General features: G+C 51.3%; 1 long non-coding RNA gene across 1 annotated transcript; it reads right to left on the bottom strand.

Moving 5' to 3' along the window:
• Window positions 1–17391: 17391 nt before the first annotated feature.
• LOC142924414 (uncharacterized) lies at window positions 17392–20937 on the bottom strand. Its single transcript, XR_012941621.1, has 2 exons — window positions 18353–20937; window positions 17392–17704 (listed from the first exon to the last, which is right to left on the bottom strand). It is a non-coding gene; the product is annotated as an uncharacterized LOC142924414 (long non-coding RNA).
• Window positions 20938–21218: the final 281 nt, after the last annotated feature.

Here is a 21218-nt window from a genome sequence, read left to right as displayed (position 1 = left end):
CAACGATCATTCAAATAAACTCACGATACAGTTAACCAGCGCCCACCATGAATCGCGCGCGTGTGTGTGCGCGCATGTTTTTATCTCCCCTATGTGCATTTGCACAGCGCTGTCAGTAGCGCCCGAGTGTGCTAAATGCGTGAGTCATGCTCCGGCATGTATGAATTATCAGCCGGACTAAACCCGGCAAATCTTAAAGCCACACGGGGGTGGGTGTTATAACGCGCCTGCTGCTATCACAAACTTGTTAGCACAACCTTTGGAAGCACTACTGTAGAGTCGGGCATCTCCCTTCCTCTCCGTTGTACGCAACCTTTCTCTCTCTGTGTTACAAAGTCATAAAAGCGCTATTTTTAGCTTGTACCCTCGGTCAGGTTTCCAGTGGCGGAGCGAGGTCCGCACGGGGCCCGGTGCAAGGAGTGAAAATCCCCCCACCATCCCTCTACGCCTTTCCCCACCCTCCATAAAGGCCCAGAGGTTTCCGAGTAAACATCGAACGTCGGGCCAACGTTGGTCCATTAGTTCCAACCACATGCCAACGTTGGCTTTGTCTTGCGTGTACACTTGGGTTGGACCCTCTGGTCACCCCCCTGTACACGTACACCGCCCGCGCGCTCTAAACTATTTTTTCTTTTACCAAGTAAGGCTCCACTGAGCTGTTATGAAGCTCTTTTTCCAGAAGCTACCTGGATACAAATGATAGCCCAACGAAGTGGCTTATCGCGTGGAAATTGATAGCAGCCAAATACTCTAAACGCACGTTCATTCTAAATGTGGAGGGAAAAACATCTCCTAGCCACCGTGATGATGATGAGAAAGAGACACGCAAACTCCAAATTTAAACCCACGACCTCCTGTATACGAGGCGAGGTCGTTAACATCTCCTAACCACCGTGGCACCCCATAGCTAAATCCCTATTGGAGCCGCACCTCCCGTTCCTCGATGTCCAGCCCTTCTGTGCTGGAGCACGACTGGGATGTCCCGGTCGGCTCGGAAACACGTTCGTCTCGCCACAGAGTTGGTCAAGGAAGCCGCCGTGGTGTGCAACGGTCAGCGCGCTGGACTGGCCAGGCAGAGGTCGTCGGGTCAATTCGATCTCCCCGCGTGGCAGGCGAAACGATGGCAAACGCTTCTGACAGCCCCTCCGCATCTGTCCACCCAGTAAGCACGAGTCCACCGCAGCCGCTCGATCGGCAGGTCGCTTGCGGTGTGGTAAAGAAGTGTGGCTTACTCCAGGCCTCTTCACGAGACGTCTGACTGGCGTGGAGGAGTAGGCCAAAATAACCACCCAGAGGGGCTATTCGGAGCTCTTTTTAGCGGAGGCGCTTCCAGAAGCCACCCTGAGCGCCCCCCCCCCCATCACAAGCACAGCATGTCCAGATCCCACTCTCCCCCCGCCGCCCCTCCCCCAATGCTCCCCGGGCATCGGTCAAGCCGGCGATGACCGAGATTTGAACTCTCAACCTTTTGCGCTCTGTGTTCAAATAAAAAAAATATCGGGATTGAATGTAAACGGCAATTAAATAAGAAGTAACACGGTTACTGCTGCAGAAGACATGGCCACTGTGTGTCTTTGTTGTATACAATCTAAAAAAATATTTTATTATTTAGATTTTTCTATCTACGTGACTTTACCGAAAGAACCAAGAATATAGTTTGTAGCATGCAAATAATTATTATAATTGATATTTCCTTTTGTGAATCGACTGCTGGATGATGGCCTCCTCACGCTATCTTAGTCACGAGGGTTGTTTGACCATACTTCGCCACGGTGGTCAGTGGGTCGGTGAAGAGTGGTGTAGTACAGGACCCGGCCACTGAAGTTCGCTGTGGCCGGAAAGCGAACTCAGATTTCGAGTTCACGGAGTCGTGTGCTAACCACTGGGCCACCACTCTCCCTAAGCTGTGTATACACTTGCAAGTTCGTACAATTAACAAAACGGGCTGATCTTAGACTGCAGGAGCCTTGCCCTCTTCCTTCATATAGCCCGCAGGATCACGATCATTGTGATTCACTGCATTCTCCGGATTCTATGACGCACTTTCACCCCCTGTATTTTATAGCAAAAATAGGGGATGCGTATTATTATAATTATTATTGTTATGCCGGAGGTGCATGCGTGCGTGTGTGCGTGCGTGTGGTTAGATTTGTATAACTTCATTGACAAAGGGGACAAGTTTGGATTGCGTCTTACTTTTCAGTGTCTTGCAATCCGGAGAATATATTATAGAGTGAATGTTTTAAAAAGTTTATGTGAAAACCGAAGTTGACTGGTTTGGAAACAAAAGCTACCGATTATGACCGAGTCAGAGGAGTAAGCCGACACCGCTGGAATGATCATTTAAAATCCCAAAAACTGTCCCTAAAATGTAAATATTCGGAATCTGTATTTAACCTGAACGGGGCCACCCCTCTGTATTAATTAAGCAGACGGTCCCAGCGCGCCTCCAAGTGTCAAACAGGCTTGGGTAGCACCACTTTGTCGCTAGTCACGGTCCTGATCAGCGGTAGAAATTCCATCAGTGTTAGCTTGCCAGAGAAGCGGTTACTCGTTGTGTTGAGCCGAGAGGGCTCATAGCGCTGATTTGACCTCCGACGGAATTTTTTTTATTTGTGACCTTTCAATGCGACTGCTTGACCACCAGGCATATGCAGCGTCGCTCGTTTCCCGTGATTCGTCCCCCCCCCCCCGCCTTAAATGCAAACCTAGTTAACAAAAAACTTGCAATCTGCCTCATTAAATAATTAAAAGTAAAGATTAAATGCCAATTATTTGCCGAAGAAAGCCTCACTGAATATTTCATTTCCTTCCCCCGTCGACCTCACAGCCCCACGCCTACAACATCCGCTGTGCACCGCTGGGTCTACCATCCATGCACTGAAGCAGGCTCAACTCTGATTAGATTTAGAGCCGGTGGGTCTACCATCCATGCACTGAAGCAGGCTCAAACCTGCTCAGATTGCGAGAGCCAATGAGATCGGGCACTATTCGGGGTGATTTGCGTCATTTAAAAACACAACTCAACAAGTTGGTTTCTTGAAGATGTGTTCCCCTCTCTTGCCAGGGTATTTGGGACTGCACTGCGGGTGTCTAGACACAGAGGAGTCTCTCCCGGCCACTTTACCCCAAAACCACTATAAGTGTCACGGTGCTTGATGTTGAAAACATTGGCCCACATTTCCTCGCGTCTCTCGCGGTTTATCTGACATCGTGTTCCGGCGGTGTTCACTTTATTGAGTAAACGGCGTTTATGCAATCAAACACCTTGCGTTTTTTTAAAGCAACGGCGGATTGTTCCCGTCACTTTATAATAGCCGAGTGCTACCATGCACAATGCCGGATAAGGATTACAGAATGCATGCATGGAGCACAAGACCACGTGAAGCAGGAACACTGCCACTCTGGGTGGGTGACTCTACCCCCCACCCCCCCGCCAACACAAATAGACGTGGTTAAGAGACACCCACAACATTATGGACAAAATTGATTGTTTCTTTTTTCGCTCTCGCTGCACCACGAACCTGGCGCCCCGAGTTCGGTTCCCCGCCATAGCTAACATCAGTGGCGAGTGATATCTGAACCGGTCCCGAGCTACTCTAGTCACCCACCCTGGTCATCATGGTGAAGTATGGTCAAACAACGTCCATGATGGACACAGCGTTTATCCAGCAGTGGATTAACAAAGGGTTCTGAATTGTGTTTTATGAAATCGTTTTAACGCAGCTCATATCCTGTCTGTTCTCTTTCATGTTTATATATTGTGGGGGGAAATGTACTCAAATATTTCCCAGCGATCAGAAATTTGTTAATCGTGCCAATTCTTTCGCGATATTCAGTTTTATTTCTTCCATGACCACATTGATTCACGACGTCTGCATTGTCGTCTTCACATCAACAACAACACACCTAAAACATTCCAGCTCCCGTTTGACAATTTGAAATAAACGTTCAAAATTCGCGCCACTGCGGCCACAACGTTGAGTTCGAGCCACAACCAACGCAGGCCCCCAGCGCTCTCGCAGCTGCCGCACCGCTCGAGCGGCTTCTCCCCCCCCCCCCCCTTTGCGTTCTGCCGATCTCCCACCGGCTCCCCCACCCCCCCCCCCCCCCCCACCACCGCCGCTTCGACTGCGCGACGTCTCCACACGGGTTGACGTGCGGCGTGCAGCCGGGCGGGCGCGCGCGGTCACCCTGGAATCGACTCCGGGCCCTGTGCGGTGTGGAACGGCACCGTGGCGTCCACGCCGGTGGCTTCGTCGTTGCCTCCATTTTGCTCGTGGCCGGCCTCGAAAGGGACCACGGAGACGGCGGCTGTGGGCGCTCCTCCGAGCGCGCCCGGGCGAAATAGAGCGATCAATAGCAAACGTGACACTCAGAGCTCTCCAGCCGCAAATAACGCAGCGGAGAATCAATGCCGAGTGATCTCTCACCAACGAGGCAAATTTTGTCAAATTATCCCAAACCAGAAACCCTCCCATTTGCACAAACACTCTCTTGGTGAGAAATTGTTTTTGGCGCCCATTGTTTTGGGCGTGTGTTGTATTATTGCTGTTATTATCATCATCATCATTATTATTGTTATTATAATCGCCTTTTGGGAAGTTACAACCTTTCGGTCGGCTCTATTTACGTGCAATTTTGTCCCCTGCTGGATTGGGAGAGGAGGCCGCTTACCAAGCCGCCACCGTTGTTGGTAAGCAGCCACTCGCCTCCCGAGTCGGGACATTTAAATTTCGGCCAGGGATTGACTCAGCTTGCTCTCGCTGCAGGGTCGATAAAATAAGTACCGCTTTGTGGTTGCCCTTTGGAATAGACTGTGCAACCCCCCCACCCCACTCGCTATAGGAATGTGGAATTTCCACAACTCTGCACATGCGGTACAGCAATGCTGCATGGCTCTCTTGAGCAATCACACACTCCGGCTTGATTTTACGTGGTAAGCTACCATTCTGGGTGTTCATATACGGTCCTCAATTGCACCCTATCCTTGCAAATATAAGATAAAGAAAATGCAAAGGAAATGCCATGCAATTGCCTTGCATGGGTAGTAGTATTTGCTTTTTCACAGTTACTGAGTGAACGGGGGTGGGGGGGGGGGTAAATAATGGGAAGCCTTTGTTGAATTCACAATGTCCGGTGGGTGGCAGTCATTTAGCATTTAGCGCCGTCACCTACGTCAGTATTTCACGTCCTCCGAGTCGTTGTGTCCATTCCGAAGCGATGTCGCTCGCACGATCGTGCTACACCGTTAAGTGGCCGGCTGCTCAAGTGATCAGTGGCGTCTTCACCGGGTCAGCTCGCACGGAGTCGATGCTTCAATTCCCACGGACGCCCATTCATTTCTCGAGTGAATCGCTAAAGAGCGCGCTGCTGCGCTATATGGCCGATGTTAAACACCGCGGATATCGTCACTGAAGAAGGCCATTATGTGCCGCGTCATTATTACCCACAACTTAACGGGTGAAATAAAACATAACTGCCGGTACTTACATAAGTAAAATGCCCTTTGTTTTGTCCAGGAAAGCCTCGCTAAATCTCAAGACGCTCTATTATATATATTTTTTTGCGCCCACGAGGTTTACGCTTGGGATATTTAGTCAATTTGTTATTGAGTTTATTTTGTAATAGGTCAAGGTGCAGCCCCGCAATAACTTACTCGCCACTGCTGGCGGAAGGGTTTCCACTCGAGGTTGCTCGAGGGAACGCCTACAGAGGATGCTTGGCCTACTCTTCCAGGCCGGCCAGACGTCTAGTTTGTACGTCGGAGGAGAGAGGCACAAATGTGAGGCGTCACACTAAAATGGCGATAAGGTAGGACTGAGCTGCTGTAATCGTGTATTTGCGCCACGATGTAAATTCGCATTGCACAGCAAACGTAAATTCAAGAATAAAAATCCTCTACGAGCTCTCGCTCGCTGAAACAAAGGACAGCGACTCCGAATTGAGAACGCGCCATTGGAATCCGCCTACGAGGTAAACGTTTCACGAGGGGTCCATTTCTTCATTTTGGTGGTTTGGCTGTAATGCGGCATCGCAGCAGCGGCGGGAGAGAGAAAAAAAATAGATCTTGGGACGATCCCCCATCACGCAAGCGCCATGTATTTCTCGGAGGCACCTCTGCAGATGCTCACGCACGAGACTGTGAGCGTGGCAGCCCACAGCCCGCCGCGCTGGAAGGCCTCCAAACTAATTACTGACATCGATTGGGCGCTCAGAGACCCCCACGCGCACAATCCCTGCGCATCTCCTACAGAGAGAGAGAAGCCTTTTTTGTTCTGTCTCCTGAACCCCCCCCACCCCCACTATCCCCCTCCCCCACTATCCACCCCCTACCCCCACGATTCTTCTCCTGCCAGCCATCCAAACTCCTTCCCAACCACTACCGCCGTGGAGAGGATCTACCGCGATCACCTGCGCACGTGTTGTTGTTGGTGTGCGAGTGTCGGCGGCGCGGCGTGGACCCACGTGATGGTCTGTTCACGTGTGTCTGTGTGTGTCTGCCCCTACAGTCTGTTAAGGCTGTACGGGGGATCTTTGTCTGTACAGTTGAGTACCTGGTGAGGGGTGTCATCATCGCCACTGGGGAGACAAAGGCGGTCGGGCGTGGTGCTGGCCACCCACTCCCTCGTGTGCCGTGCCAGCTTTCATAGGCGCTACTCGCTTACAGCGCTTGCTGCAACATCTCTTAAGAATATGGGGGGGGGGGGGGATCTTTATCTTTGTGTGTGTGTGTGCTCGTCGACTTCATAATATTCGTAAGCCATGCTTAATCCACTGCTGGACGAAAGCCTCCCAGAGCCACTGCCACCTCTCACGATTCTGCGATGCAAACAATCCACCCAGCGTCTGCACGTGAACGGAATCCGTCGCTCCATCTCCCCGATGGACGTGTTCCTGGACGCGTTCCATTCCTTGACTTAATTTCTGTGCAATGTAATATTAAATATACGATGGGGTTAACACGCAGTAGGCTTTCGCGACCAGTATTATCCAAACGACACAGCCATTTACAATAGTAAATGTAGACACAGCCATTTACAATAGTAAATGTTGTGGGTTCACTCTCCAACACACAACCAGTGTGCTGAACTAGTAACGAATTGGCATGTTCTGTTTACATGACAAACCTTACTAATTGGCTGTGTCGTTTGGTGGCGGGTTTAACGACACATTTATATATGCACGATCTAACCCCAAAAACCTCTATTATGGATCATATATGATGGCATTATTATTAATGTACAGGCTTTTGTCAATGTGCAGCCACACTTAACAAACATGGACACCAGTGGTAAACATTCCACATTCATATGGCTGGGGGCCAGTAGATCTCCAAAACAACCGCTTGTTCACTTGCCACAAAGCGGTACACTATTTTCGCCACCCAGGAACAAGAAGTCCTCGTCAACTCATTTCTGCTGACAGCTCCGAGCCTGTGGCAGGAATTACACGTGCCTCTGGCAGAGGGCCCAGTGCCTCCATTGAGCGGCTGCTGTCGAATTCCCACAGTGGTACTAATTTTATTGACCCCCAGAGAGTGATGGCTGAGTTGACCCTTGACTGTGGCCTTCAGATGATGAGTTGAAGTGCTCTTCAACGTAGCTGGGCTAGCGCGGAATGAACCTGGCTGACGGTTCTCGAGCGTAGTGGTGTTGTTGTATCTAAACGAGGAGTCAGCGACGTCCCACTCAAACAAGATAGGGCAATCAATGTAGAGTCAAAATGGGTCTGTGTTGATAGCCGTGAGCCAGTGGTGATCATTCCACATTTCCATAGCCGGGTCAAGTTAGTACCTAGAACAATCACAGTTGACCTCTCACATCCGACCGGAGTCATATAATATATAAACCTTACAGCCTTGTTGTAAACCCACTGCATGAAGGCTTCCCAATGCCTTTCGTTTATAGGGTTCGTTTGACCATACTTCACCATGCTGGTTAACGCGCGTTGGCAGTACGGACGAAGCGAGCTTTTGTGCCGGTTGAGATATCAAGCACCGCTGGTGTCGGCCGTGCCAGCGAATCGATCTCTCAAATACAGTGGCGCGCGCTAACCACCGCAACACGATGGCGGCAGCGCCACCACCACCATATGGGCGCTGTTTGATTACGGATTGAATGCTTTCGTTGCAAAGTAAATTAACGGCGATCACGCAGAGCCACTACTGCACTCAGACAGTGCTTTAACGAGGTGCGCTCTCCTGTAGGCCCTTCACTTGCTGTGTGCCACAGGCGTGGCCTTCTGTTCCTGGCTTCGTCAGGGAGGCTGCCCACCGTCGTGCGATTTTCTTCCCCAGGATCGTCCTCTTTTTGAGGTGGCTGTCATGGGAATTCGGTTCGTCTTGTGACAAACCTTACTAATTGGCTGTGTCGGGCGGTGGCGGGTTTAACGACACATATTTACGCGATCCAATCCAAAATAAACTCTATTATGGATCTGTTTGTCTTCCCGCGACATTTAAAGCTTTTGTCAGTTGTGTATGCACGATAATAAGACTATACACCTCTCAAGGCAATGCTTAACACGCAGCTCAGTCCCGTCTGCTGGTATTGAGAGACTTACTTCTTGGTGTGTTTTGAGCCGCTTGCTGCTGCAGAGGCTCACGTTTCGAGAATGCAGCGGCTGCGACTCGTTCTTACCGCGGGGGGTGTGAACCAAACAGATTGAGCGCCGCCTGCTTCACGCGCGGACCGTTAAAGAGATCCATTGACGCCATTCGCAAGAGTAGGCCACTGTGTGCCGGCATCATGGTCCCAATTTTAAACAGAGCCACCCGCAAATAACGGTACTCGATTGGAATCACAGACGGCAAGCATTGGCCCCCTACCGCGAAAAATAAAGCAGGGCGCTGCTGAAAAAGTCACGAGACTCAAAGGCTTTTCTGGACAAACGAACGTGATACTAACAAGTACAATAACAATGGGACAGGAATAATATAAATGGTCGCTGGGAATTTTTCTCCGGGCCCGCCGGTTTTCGCCCTCCACATTTAGAAACAATGCGCGTTTAGATTATTCGGCTGCCGTCAATGTGCACGCGATGAGAAGCCGCTTCGTTGAGCTATCATTTATGATCGCCAGGTCGCTTCTCAAAGAAAGAGAGAGTTACACAGCAGCTCAGTGGGCCTCACCTGGCAAAAATAACAAGTAAAATAACGTGGCGATGAAGAAGCAATCTCATCCGCTCCTTCCCCCAACACCGCCCCGAGCCGCCGTCACGACCGCGCCCGGACGGGGAGGAGGGTGGAGGCGACTTTAAAACCAGGGGGCTGGATGCCTAATCAGGGAGTCAGGTGGCGGAGTTTGTGCGGAACGCGCAAATAAAGTCATTACGAGATAAACTTCAATCCACCAATGGATGATTGCCTCCTCACACACACGGCGTTGTCAGTTGTCGACCATACTTCTCCATGCTGGTCAGTTGCACGTCGGTGAAGGTGGGGTGGGGGGAGGGGGTTAGGGCCATTTCAGATATTAACCCGCCACTGACGTTAGCCGTGACCGGGACTCGAACACGGGAAGCCAGGTTGATAGCTCCATTTCAAGCATGCCACTGCATCCACCAAACATAGGCATCAAGACTCTACTGTGGTCATCTCAAGGGTATTGTAACTCCCAGGGTCCACTGCCCAAATGAAAAAATGATAATTACAAATAAAATTGCGATATATTGTAAGACCCCGGTCCAAATAGTGGGGTTCGCTTTCAAAATATAATCTTCCCCGTCTCGGTTACAAATGCGAATTTCAATAGACAGAGACGACACTGTATGTATTAAGTATGCGATTCAGGTTTCAACAATTGGAATATTGTAATTTTTAAAAAGACAATTTTGGACAGTTTTTTTCCAGCAATTCGGATAATTTACAAAAAAGACTAATCAATGAATGTGTCTTCGCGCTTACAAAAGTAATATCACCCGAAACAACACGTATGTATGCATCTATGCTGAACCTCTTTCGCACCGTACGTACCCAACCGTGCTAATCGGAGGTAACCCGAACCTCTACATATTTTAAACCTCGTGAAAACAAAATATGTATATATTTTTACCTTGCAGTTCTGACGAAGCCTTCAGCGCTAGTCAGCGCACAGTGTAATGCACGCAGCTGCAAAGGCGACAGGGGATTAATTCATAATGTCAAATCCTGGCATTTCCCCGACGTGAAATTGTGTTCGCACATTGCATTCCGCCAGCAATTAGTGCCACACGGAGAACACCGCTCCTAGCAGCAGCAGCAGCAGCAAATAAACAGCAGCTCGGATATTTAGGACAAGATGCGCTCAAAAGTAAAGACAAAGATGCACCTTTAGCCTTAACGGACTGTCGGGGCAAGTGCCGGCACGGCTTGTCTCCCCAGTGCTGATGTTACATACAATGCACCAGGCATTACTTTAAGGCTGAGTAGACCTAGGGGAGGCCCAGGACCGGTTCAGATAATCGTCACCGGTGTTGGCCGTGATCGGGAATCGAACCCGGGTCGCCAGGTTCATAGCGCAACGCGCTAACCACTACACTACCGCTCCCCACATATACACACACATACACACGTATACACACACATGCAGGTAGGCACTGATTAAACAATGCATTTAAATATGCCAACAAATAGTTACATTCAATCATAACGTAACTGTATTTAGATACAAAATACGTATATTTAATTCCAAATAATAATATTTGAATAATAGTGATGCTTTAAAAAGCAAAATAACATTTTAAAATAGCAATAATTTTATAAACACGGCCATCATTATTACTTAACAGTGTAATATAGTAAGCAGGCGGTGAAGAGCGGTGCGCACTAAACGCTAGGAAATTCCAACAAGGCGAATTCATGCGATGGGGATAGCTGAGGAGGTGCTCAGATAACAATGGAACCTCCGTAGGAGATACATCCAAAATGGTGCAGGGCCTGTCACTTGGCTCTGTTCGGTCCAACAATAGTGGCCGGGCTGGTGGTTGGGTGAGTGCCGTGGGTCGGCGCGTGCGTGCGTGCGTGCGCGTGGGGAGCGGTGGCGCAGCGGTTAGCGCGCTGCGCTACGAACCCGGCGACCCGAGGTCGATTGCCGCTCACGACCAACGCCAGTGACGATTATCTGAACCGTTCCTGGGCCTCCCCCGGGTCGACTCAGCCTCGAATGAGTGTATGGTGCGGCGTCTAAACATCGCTACTAGGGAGACAAAGACGGCCGGGAATGGTCCTGGCCACCCACCGCCTCGTGTGCCGTCACGGCGGCTTTCATAGGCGCTCGCTAACGGCACTTGCCCCAACAGTCTGTTCAGGCAAAACATGGGGGATCTTTGTCTTTGTGTGGGTAAGTGGGTGAGTATATGTGTGTGTGTGTACGCATGAGTAAGTGGGTGTGTGTGTGTGAATAGGTGGGTGATTGGTGTGTGGGTGTGCGTGTGTGCGAAGGGGTGGGTGAGCGTGCGAGTGTACGGGTGTCTGTGTACATGAGAGTGTACGTGCCTGCCTCTATGTGCGCGCGCGTGTGTCACTGGCTTGTATGAGCGTGCGTGTGCAGCACTTGCCCCAACAGTCTGTTAAGGCTATACTGGGGATCTTTGTGCACGTGTGCGCGAGTGAGTAATCCTCGTGTGTACACGCGCGCGAGCGTGTGAATTCGCCCCGGGTGTGTGCACGGATGATGAATTCACGTACATGTGCACACGTGTGCATGGCACGTATTTTCTCGCGTGTGTGTGTGTAACCACGTTGTGTAGCGGGGAGCGGTAGTGTACCGGTTAGCGCGCTGCGCGACGAACCGAGTCACGCCAAAACCAGTGACGATTTTCTGAACCGGCCCTGGGCCTCCCCGAGGTCGACTCAGCCTAAAAAAAACGAGTACCTGGTGCGGTGTGTAAACATCGCCACTTGGGAGACAGAGGCGGCCATGCGTGGTGCTGGCCACCCGTGTGTGCCACAGTGCCGGTAGCCTCCATAGGTGCTGCTGCTCCCTAACAGCCACTTGCCTCAAAGGTCTGTCGAGGCTACACGGCGTGCTGGGGGGGGGGGGGGGGGGTATGCGTAGCCTTTGTACAACGGGTTCGTACGCGTGGCATTGTCCTGGCTACGCGGGCAGCAAAGTGGAGGATTTGACGATGGTGCTGCCTGGGATGGAAGGAACGAGGAAGGTGCGCGATTGAAGAGGGGATGGGCGGAGCGAGCGGTCGGGGGGGGACGCTTCTAGCACGGAGGCAGGAGGCGACGCGCGCAGTATTTGCCGGGCTGAGCCTGGGATTCGATGGCGTAAAAGCGTTGCGCTCGCGGGGAAGAAGAATACGAAGGAGGAGGAGGGAGGAGGCGGCGGCTGCGGGGATCGATACATCAATAGGGAACGCGCTCGCGCTGGAGAGTGGCCGCCGCGGAGCGCGCTTGTCAGCCACGAGGTCGTAAGATGGATGGTCATCGGACGTCTACTCCACGGTCCGGAGAGAGGTCGGAGGTCACGCTAACCTTCAAACGACACCTGGGGGGGGGGGGGGGGGAGAGAAGGGATGAAGAGAGGGAGAGAGGGAGGAAGCTATTGTGATGAGCAGCGAGAGGGCGAGCGAGGTGTGAGAGAGGGCGAGCGAGGTGTGAGAGAGGGTGATGAGTGCGCACGGAGAGGAGGAGGAGGCGGCTACGTTACGCACCATGCACACCACTGGGTACTGTGATTTAAAATAATATGCGCCGTTGAACTTCTTTCGCGCCGTACGTAGCCAACCGTGCTAATCGGAAGCGCGGGGAAGGACAACAAACTAGACGCACGCGGTATATAAATTTATATCCAGCGGTGGAAATGTGAATGTGGAAGTTGCCGGCATGAAGACTATTCGTGCTGTCGTTCCGCTTCTGCGGAGACAACGTGGAAGGGGAATAGGAAATGTTCTGAATAGTGCCGGCACACACGAGCTTGAGAAGTTCAGGCCGATATGCCACACCATCCATCACGTGGCGGCACAATTCGACCAGTTGAATTCCAGCATTATCGTCATCATCAGCCATGGTCAATCCACTGCTGGATGAAGACCTTTCTCCTGCCCCCCCACCCCCCAATTCGCCACCACCTCTCACGATCCTGCGATCCAATTAAACCCATCCAGCACCTACACGTTAACGGATTTCATTGCTCCATCTCCCCACTGTGTGTACATGCATTTTAAACGCAGAGGGCAAGTTGTGGCACGTGGTATGACGTGGAACCCTTTTGGAACATCTGGTATGGACCAGAGAGAATCAACTTGTCATGTGCCGGGCCTTCATAGGTGCTCGCTAACAACACTTTCCCCAACGGTCTATTGAGGCTTGACGGGGGAGTGGTTCACTCACCGCTGTAACCAGGTTCGATTCCCGGCCACGGCTGACATCAGTGGCGAGTGACATCAGAACCAACCCCGGGGCTCCGCGAAGTCGACTCAGCCTTAAATGACCACCTCGTGCGGTGTGTAAAACGCATCAGTACTCGCCCGGCCTCGCACGCCATTCTGACCTTAAACAGGTGCTCACTAACAAGAGCAGCCCCAAATCTAACAGTATTATTATTACTATTCGCAGGATCTCTGTCCGTGTGTGTGTGAGAGAGAGAGAACTGTACGTGTGTACGGCTGGGAAGGGTGCACACGGCAGCAGCATGGATGTGAGAGGAGGGGGAGAGGGAGGTAGGGGGGATTGGTGATGGGGGATGGGTGCTTGCTCATGGTGCGTTAATTGGGCGTGAGCCACTCATCCAGCAACACGCCACGCTGCTCTCGTCCAGATGCGTCTGCGTGCGCGTGTTATAACACAGAACACGAGCCCTGGGGAAGACAAAGGTGGCCGGGCGTGGCTCTGGGTCAGTGGCGGCCTCAATAGATGCTCGCTAACAAAGCTTGCTCCTAACAGCCCTGTTGAGGTTGCACGGGCGATATTTTTCACTTTTGTATTATAGACTGCTGCTTGTATACAAGGTTAAGGTGATGGATGATGATGGTGGAAACGCGTGTAAAACTACACGCATACACACACAGCATTAGCCACGGGTAGAATATTCTCATTAAATGACAATTTAACAAATAATTACCACATGGTCACCTGACCTTTAGCCGAGTGGATAAGGCCAAATAAAAATAAAACGTATTTTTGGACACAGTGATCCCAATGACCTCTGGGGCTTTAGCCAATCAGAGCATAGTTAAAATTAACGCGAGACAACAAATATTCAGATGTTCACGTTGACAGTAAAATACAAAATGTATACACGCGTGGTCAATCTAATTACGCTGATGTGAGTAACATGCAAATTCTACTGATGTTCTCGAAGAGCAAGAAAGCTACAATTTGGCATAAATATAGTCGAGTCTAAAATAATCTACTAACATTTTGACCTCTTTTGCTTTGGAATGTCGGCCTATTAAGGGTTGTGCGGTATTTGGAGGCTATCGAGGGTGCCAAAAAACAAACAAAAATCATAAAATGAAAATTTCGACCTCCCAAAATCGAGGGACATTACAAGTGGCGAGATGTGAACTACCTCACCTGGTATACAGGTCATGGGTTCGATCCCGACCCTGATGCCTGCTGTAAATTTGGAGTTTGCGTGTCTCTCTCCCCGTGGTCGTATCGATTTTTCTCCGGTTCCTCCGGTTTTCTCCTCTACATTTAGAATCAACATCACGCGTTTAGAGTATTTGGTTGCTATAAATTTCCACACGATAAGCCACTTCGTTGGGCTATCAGTTGTGTCCAGTTAGCTTCTGAAAGAAAGCTATAGTGGGCCTTACCTTGTAAAATAAAAAAGTAATTTAGTTTTTAGTTCAGTAAAAGCGTTTTTTAAACTTTTAAATCTAGGACTAATAAAACGAGCATCGGGAAGTTTTGAAGAGCGTTGAACCCAAGTTTGACATCGTAGATTTGATAATTGGTGCTTTTCGGACAGGGTGTGACGCTAGAGCCAAGAGAAAGCAGGTTAAGCTGCCCTCAGGTAACTGCTTAGGGACATCTTTTGTGAGCGTGGGCGTGGGATAGTTCCTGGCTTTACACTTATGCACCTATTCGGGAAGAATTTTGGATTTCAACATTCCATATTTCGTATTTTTAAGGACAATTGTGGCTCTTTTGTACTTTCAGATCAAGTACATTTAGTAAAAATGTAATATTTCTCTGTTCACATAAAAGTGGCGTCGCCCGTTGCCACGTAACTCCACCTTCGGTGGGTAAGAAGGTGGAATTTCCACAGTACCATGGCAGGGGCCGGCCACGCAACAGCCTGATCGATGTTGCCATCCCAAAAAGTGGTACGCATTTTTACAACCCCCGGAGGGATGATGGTCTCAACTGACCCCTGACTCTGATTTGAACTCGCGACCTTACAATTGTGAGGTCAGCTCTCGACCAACCATGCCACGTGGCCGGGTTGCGCATCGCGCGAGCTCAGATAAAAAAAATTCACGGGTTTTTGTCTTTCCTGCAGCAGAAACGGCTGCTGCTCGGCACGCATTATTCAATGACTCTGAGCGATGCAGCTAAGGTCAGGGACATTGTGGCCACTTTTCAGGCCATCTCAAGTGGTGCTTGAGCAGGACACAGAGCACGAGAATGGCCCAAGGAGAGCTCGGCCGAGAGGACGCGCGCACGCGGAGATGGAGCGACACAATCAGCTCGAATGGAAGATGTGTTTTTGATGGATTGTCACATTGCAAAGGAGTGACAGACGGTGACAGCTTCAGGAGGCCTTGGCAGAGCAGTGGATAGCTCATGGCCGATGTATTAAGTTGAACTTCTTTCGCACCGTACGTAGGCCAACCGTGCTAATCGGAGGTGCCAACCGTGCTAACATAAAGACAAACAGCATATACAGGCACAGAAATAAAACAGATATTTTATGATGACTGACAATTGTAAACGCAGGTACCTTTTTTAATGCAAGATAAGATACGTGGCTGTTGTTAGTCATAAAGAGTTGATGTCTACAACGGCATGGTAATCAAGATGAGGTCACGACGTGCCTGTGTCATAGCCCAAAGCAGTATCTCCAATCACAAAACAAACACCGCCACCCCGCAACTGCATTCAAATACGCGTCCCAAAATTCCGACCGCCACAGCGGTCTCTGCCTCGCAAAAGACGAGACACCGAATCTCCACGCACTCTCATCCGTCTACGTCAATGGCATGAATAAGCCAACTCGAAAATAAAAGACAATAATGCCCGATTGATATCACTGCATTTATTCCAACCGAGAGATAGTTGTCTTTGAAAGCCCGCGGCCTGCATGGAAAGACTTCCCTTCTCTCAACTCTACATGGTAACCTTTTTAGCCCAAAAAGGCATTGTGCAAGTCACCGACTCTTTGTAGACGGGAGGAGACAAACAAAAACAACCCAAACAAGTCCCCTTTTGGTCGCGTGCGCGCCTCGTTTATTGAATTCCCTGTCGTGACGCGCGGCTTCAGCGGGGCCCGCGTTCTCTCTTGACTCTGGGCACCCGGCGCTTGGCAGTCTGCCCAGTTCGCAATCACTGCCCAGCCCATATCGGTTGCCACGAGTGTCCCATCTCGGCGTCGCTCTCCCGAGAAAGGCCCAAAACATCGGTATCGTCTTTAAAAACGCCCAGAGGTCCTTAGCGGATGTCGGAATTTGCTCAACGGATGCCTTCATAGTTGATATTTTTTTTCTTTCCGCGTGTGTGTATATAGCTGCGCCTTAGAGTTAGTCAATACGCAGGTTTGCGTGTGGTGGGGTAAAGTGTGGGTGCTGTCACCTTCTTCAAAGACATCGGGCCAACGTGGAAGAGAAGATCAAAATACTCTCCGGAGGGGCTCTCTGGGTGGAGGCTCCTTCGCCAGCAGTGGTGTGAACAAAGGAATTGCAGGACTGCGCCTTTGCCTTTACCACCTACTGTATCCTTACTGGACATGTGAAAAAGAGCTTTATAGCTCATCCTCCAGTATAAATATCATGATTCTAATACACCTGGACGTGGAACGCATCTTTCGGGAGGCCTTCATCAGGTAACTATTGTAACTATACAATTGCCAAGAATGATGACTGTATGATCTTTATAAAAAGATGATGCATACGACGTCGAGTGTCTCGATGTTGAAACATTACTTGGGTGGCGCTCATCTCTGTTGGCAGTCCTGAGCCCTTGGCAGAAGCTCCGCATTCCAATGCCAGCAACACGGCCTCTCCATACGATAATCACTGTTGACTTTCTGCAAATTGGTACTCATTTTAACGATTCCAGAGGATGACGGGCTGAGTTGATCTGTGACAGGGATTTGATGGTTTCTTCCGGTCAATTGAGTGGGTCCGCCACTGTGCCATCTGGTTGGATATTAAAACAAAGTCGTCATGTAAACAATGCGTCAATCTCCGTGCAACGTGTGCCAGCCAATGAAACATTCAGGCACAACAGCAATGGAACCTTCGGGACATTCGGTTTTTATTGAAGTTGATCATCTCGTTCTTATGTTATAATTACTGCCAAATAATCCGCGAAACGGCACGAAGACGATCTCAGCACGAGTGAGGTCTTCGCGTCATCCGAGACTAAGCTTGAACTGCCGGCATCCTCCGGATTGCAATGCCAAGCGTGCTCACCATTGCATCACAGCAGCCGTCTCTCTACGTGTCACATTTCGTACCGCGTGCCCCGACCACCTTTGGCTTGGTCGCGTGTCGTCACTCTCCACCTCATCGTCCGCCATCACCGAGGCCTCCGTTGCTTCAGCCCCTGAAAGAAAATGAAAACGCCGCGTTCCCAGCACGGGGGTTTCTCGTCGCTCCGCGTGCTGCCGAGAGAAGCGGGGAGATCCCGGAGGAAATCCGTGCAGAACGGCGGCGGGGGGGTGGGGGAAGAGCACGCAAACTCCACGCCAGAGAGGCGCCCCACTCGGATATCGAACCCAGGCCCTTCCTGCTATCAAGGCACACGTGTTGCACAAGCCTGTGGGCTGCGTGTGATGCTTACGCACTCGAGGCCGGCATGCAGCAGACAGCATTGGCAGGGGTAGCGCAACAAAGGATGGCCACTCAATACAGGCAGCTCCAAGGGGCTTTTGTTGGTGTGACTGTCTGTCTGCTTGTTTGTTAACCTTTTTTTTTCTCCTCCACAACCACCACTGCCCTCACGTGAACTGTCCTAGACCGTGGCCATCTCTGCTCTTTTAACCCCTGAAACCAATCACGTCAGATTAAGGTGGTGGGGGGGGGGGCAGCCCCCCGCCCCCCACCACTCCCACCCAGGCCGAATCCTTCCCTCCTACAAATTACTGCACCAAATTACGTTCAAAACTACCAATTTCAGATTACGCTGGCTTACGGGATCGCCGTGTGTTCGTTTCGTGGGGGGATCAGCACGGGGCAATGGGCCACGGATTACCGGCCACTTGGGCCGCACCGTCGTCGGCACCGTTGTCGCTGCTGCTGGGGAGAAAGACGGCGAGGAGCGGTGGCGGAGTGGTGAGGAGTAGTGAGGAGCGGTGGCGTAGCGGCGACGGGCGGATCGTACGGTGGCACTTGGCGCGGCGCCACCACCACGCCGTGGCAGCCAACGACCGGTGCAGCTGCAGGAGATGTTGAAAGCGTGCGCATTCGTTTGTAATCAAATGCGTTTGGTTCACCAAAAAAAATCGCAACCTGATCACGCACACTTAGGTAAGGTTTCATTCATCCGCGCTGACCAGGGTGGTGAAGTATGGGCAAACAACCCCCCCCCACCCAAAACCAACACATTGGGAGGGCTTCATCCAGCAGTGGCTTGACAAAGGAACTGTGAATTGCAGAATAACTCCTCTTATCCGCGCTGATTTAGAGGCCGAATGTTCCGGATTCTATTGCCCGCGACATTCCCTATTCATTGATTCCACTGATCTGCAGAAATTGCAGACAGCTGCCTAAAATAGGAAGATTTTGGGAACGGATAATTATCGGAGTCTTTGTGGAACCTACAGCTGCGGCGGACAACGTGAGTCGCGGCTAATGGAGTCACGGATAAGAGAAGTTCCACTCTATTAATATTAATGTCAAGATTTATCTCGCCTCTGACAGCTTAACCTGCATTATCAGACGGTTGCAGAGAGCGAGCGAGCGAGCGGCTGTCCACGAGGCTTCTGGAGGAGCGCGGTCGCGTGTCGCCCTCATCGCCGAGGCTCGCACGGGGAGAGCTCGGGACTAGTTCTGCGTTGCCTCTTCCCAGGACGACGACGGAGGCTCGGCCACCTCCTGGGAGCAGCGTGACAAACGACCGCTTCACCCCGCGCTTTGACGTCGATATCACATTTGGGAGATAATTGGTGGGAAAATGATAAGGGGGGGGGGGGGAGAAACACATCTTTGAAAAAAAAAAGACGCCTTGATGTCATAATGTTTGACAACATTCGCCCCCCCCCCACCGCGGCCGGCGATCGTCGCTCGTTCATTATGCGACGTTGCTGAATGTCGCGCGCGGGGCGAGCGCGCGACTCGTCGGCGGCGGCTTTGTAGTGAAACATAAAAACAACGCGCCAGAGACGTTCGTTACAGATGCTGGTGCGTGGCCCGGGGTAGACCTGGCAATCGGCAAAAACAAAGACCGCAAAGCCACCGCCTCGCCCGTGACTTTACTGGCAGTGGGCGCGCGGATCTTAAATGGCTCAAATAAAGCCACCACCACCACCCTTGGCAAGAAACCCGACAGCGCCCCGCGCTCATCCACGAAGGTTTACGTCGCCGTGCGCCAGATGTTGTGAACAATTATTACACGGTGTTTAAAATAGCAAAATAACAACAATTTAAGCAGTGGCCGTGATCTGGCAACTGCCACTCTCAAGCACCTGGTCAAAAATACACCTGCATCTCACAGACGTGCGGTGATTACACAGAATACCACAAAGGTAAAGGCGCAGCGCTGCATTTGCTTGTTTGTGCCACTGCTGGTGGAAGAGCCTCACACGAGAGGGGGCTTCGGGGAGGTGGGAGTTACCCACACTTTACCCCACCGCACCCGACTTTGCCTATCGACCGTAACATACAAAAAAATGTCTCCCCGATGCAAAGGCCTCGGATGGTTCTCATCCCCATCGCTACTCCCGGGGCTGGAAGTTCTCAGTTCCCATGGCTCAGATCCATCACCATCATCATTAGCCACGATCAATCCACTGCTGGAGGAAGGCCCCGTCAAGCCGCCGCCGCCGCCTCCTCCTGCTCTCGCAGTCCTCTGCATCTGCACGAGCCACGAGAAAGAAGAAGATTACAATAACACTAATCGCGATCATGACAAAAGTAGATGGCGAGAGGCGCAAATGGCGCTCGCGTGCTCTGGGCGGCAGTGCGTCTGGGCTGTCGCACCACGGCGGCGATCCGCTCGCTCCAACTGCCAAGCGGTAACCTCCTCCTCCTCCCTCCCCCCCCCATTGTTTCCTGGGCCTGGCTGGAGCCTCGCTCCTCCAATTAAAGAGTAATAATATTTCCCAGCTGTCTGACGTATTGATTTTTTTTCTCTCTCTCTCCCGCCCACTCTGGCCATCCCCCTGCAAGCAAAGCAAAGCGAGCGCGAAAAAAAACGGCCTGTGGAGCAGAAGCAGCTGACGTGAGGTTCCCCGGCTTTAAGGTTACAGTCGGACGGAGCGTTAAATGTCGGCGATTGTCGCCGTCGCAAAGGAACGCCAAGGGGGAGCGGCGGGGGGGGGGGTTCGTGGTTGTGCTGGCGTCGTCGCAGCCCCCGCGATGGGAGACTTTAAACGTCGAGTGGACGTCCCGCGTCGACGGTCCCTGCTATTTTTTGTCAACCTATTTCTGGGCTATTCTGCCCTGCTGCAACAACAACAAAACTGCGCGTGTTTTTTGTTGTCTATTTGGCCTGAACGAAGCTCGCATTTGTCCCGTTGTGTTCAGCGTTTACGCCAGGGAAGGTTTGCATGTTTTTGTTTATTTGCAAGTATAATTATTTGTTACGGCGATGGAACGATTTACAAGCCGTGCATTTATTTGTGCCAGTTTGTTTGCACACCCAACGACGTCTTCACAACCCCAGGTCTCTCTTTACAAAAAAAAGAGACCTCGTGCCTCAACAGCTTCCCATCGGGGTTCGAGAGCGGCTTGCACCCCCAGCGGCGCAGAGACCGAGGGGCACGAACCAAACATCGCGAACGATCGGCGCAGTTGCAGCTCCCGCCACCGTACGCTTTTTTAGAGCCCGCGTTATAACGTGAGCGCGGGCGCACAATACCGGCGGTGATTTGCCGCGCGGTGTGCCGTCCAAGATAAAG

This window comes from Petromyzon marinus, chromosome 13 (assembly GCF_048934315.1).
Source record: "Petromyzon marinus isolate PM22_M1 ecotype Great Lakes invasive population chromosome 13, UKy_Petmar_22M1.pri1.0, whole genome shotgun sequence".
NCBI classification, from domain to species: Eukaryota; Metazoa; Chordata; class Hyperoartia; order Petromyzontiformes; family Petromyzontidae; genus Petromyzon; species Petromyzon marinus.
The sequence above is the reverse complement of the archived record's forward strand: the minus strand, read 5'-3'. Positions and strand labels throughout refer to the sequence as shown.